Genomic DNA, 2,387 nt, shown 5'->3' with positions numbered 1-2,387 from the left:
TTTGAATAACTATAATGCGTTTGACCCAGTAAAAACAATCCCAATCCAACCGTAAGCGAATAATTTCTCAAAAGTCCAGCTTTTATGTGTGCCTCAATTAGTCTTTAAGGAATATATTTTTGGATTCTACCCTCTAGTGGTTAGAAAATTTGTATAATTTTAGACCCATGTGATAACGATTTCGTTTTTATTGTTTAATTTCTTAAAATTTATACTTGTTTTCTCCCAACTTCTCGATTATGATTTTTATATATCTTAAAGAAACACTTAAACTTTTAGTCAAATCCTAAAAACAAAACAAGATTTTGAAAACCATGGGCCCATTTAGCAACAATTTAGTTAGACTTATAATTTATAAACATACTTCTACCTATAGATTTCTTTGTTTTGTTATCCACTTTCCATAATGTTTTAAAAAATCAAGTCAAATTTTAGAAGGAAAAAAGAAAAAAAAGTTTTCAAAAACTTGTTTTTTATTTAGAATTTGACTAAGAATTCAAGTATCCTTCCAAAGATGTCAGACTCATGATTAATTTAAGGAGAAAACAAGTACAAATTTTTTTAAAAAAAAGAACTAAAAACAAAATTATTACAAAATGAGACTGTTCAAATTTTGGCTTAATTTTTGAAAACATAGGTAGAAAGTTGATAACAAAAAATAGAAACTTAGGGTATGTTTATAACTTTAATTTTCTAAAACCAAAAACCAAATAAAGCATTAGCAACTCGAGTGAGTGAATAACCAACCATGATGAGATATTTGAAACCAGTCCCCAATAGTTGTTTTTTTTTTTTTTTTTTTTTTTTTTTTTTTGAATAGATGACTCTTTTTTGAAGAGCCAAATGAAAAATGGGTACTTTTTAAAATTGAATGAAATGTAGTCTCCTGCTTGCATAAGCACCCTGTGAATTTACCCATTTGACCTTGAAAACTATTTGCATACTATGATTCATAAGTTTTCTTGATACTTGATCTTCGATTCTCAATCCTCGATACTTGGTGCTCTACACTCTATGCTCTATGTTATATACTAGCTAATGCTACTCGATTCTCGATACTCGATATTTAATGCTCGATGCTTGATGCTTGATGCTTTACGTTTTATGCTCTATGTTATATGTTCTATGCTATATACTAGCTACATGCTTACTCAATCCTCGATACTCTATGCTCTATACTCGATTCAGAAGTTAGCTTGGGGGGTGTTTGATAACTAATGAGAGTTTGATTGAGTTGGTATTTTTTACCAACTCAATGTTTGACAATCAACTTTAAATATTGGTGGGGTTGAGTTGGTTATTTTACCAACTCACCTCAACTCTCCCCAATTCTCTCTCCCTCCCATGTTTTAATGGTTCCATCTATGGTCTTCGTTGACGATTACCGCTACCACACTCCAATGACCACCATCGGGTGGCCAACTCCGAGCTCCGGCAACCGCCTCCGACGATACTCCGACAACCACCTTGGTAAAAAAATCTCCAATTTTCACATTCGCACGACCAACTTTGATGAAGAACTCCGGGCTCCATCAACCACCTCCAACGACAACTCTAATGACTAACTCCAACAACTACCTTCGCACAAGCAACTTCAACGGCATACTCTACCTACTAAAGATGTCCACGGGACGAGGCGAGGCCGGAAATGTCATTCCCCATTTCATTCCCCATCCCCGTGAAATTCCCCATGGGATCGGGGTGGGGATTCCCCACGAGGAATTCGTAGGAATCGGGTTCCCTGCTACTTTTTGTTTTGTTTTTTTGTAAAAAGCTAATTAATTGAAATCACTAATGTGAGCAAATTTTAATTAAATAATTAACTTTATCACTAAATTGTTTATTATGGTTAGTTTTACATGACAATTTGAATTTAAAGATAAATTGCCCAAATTTTGGCCTAAAAAAACTAATTAATTTTTTAGTGAAAAGAAATAAATATAAATCAAATTATTCACATATATAATCCAAATTTAAATATTCAATTTAAACATATTCATTATTTTTTCCAATAAATAATCAACTTTGAAATTTAAATGTAATATTTATATAATAATAATAATAATATAACATTAGATAATTATACTAAATAAATATATAGAAGCTAATCAGAGCGGGGATGAGGAATGGAGTAGGGGCAGGAAATGCATTCCCCATCCCCATCCCGTTTAGCTCACGGGGAATTTTTTGCCACCCCGACCCCCCGGGGCCCCATCCCCATGGAGAAATTGGACATCTCTACTACCTACCACCTTCGTGTGCCCAACTTCGATGACCACTGATAAAAATAAAATGGTGGGTCTAATTACCCACCAATTTATCACTCACTCTCACCCGTTTTTCCACGCGTTTTCGTTACTCCTAACTCCCTCAATTACTTTGTTGTT

This window comes from Benincasa hispida, chromosome 6 (assembly GCF_027475165.1).
Source record: "Benincasa hispida cultivar pf3 chromosome 6, pf3_genome.v1.1, whole genome shotgun sequence".
Lineage (NCBI taxonomy): Eukaryota > Viridiplantae > Streptophyta > Magnoliopsida > Cucurbitales > Cucurbitaceae > Benincasa > Benincasa hispida.
This window is presented reverse-complemented; position numbering follows the sequence as displayed.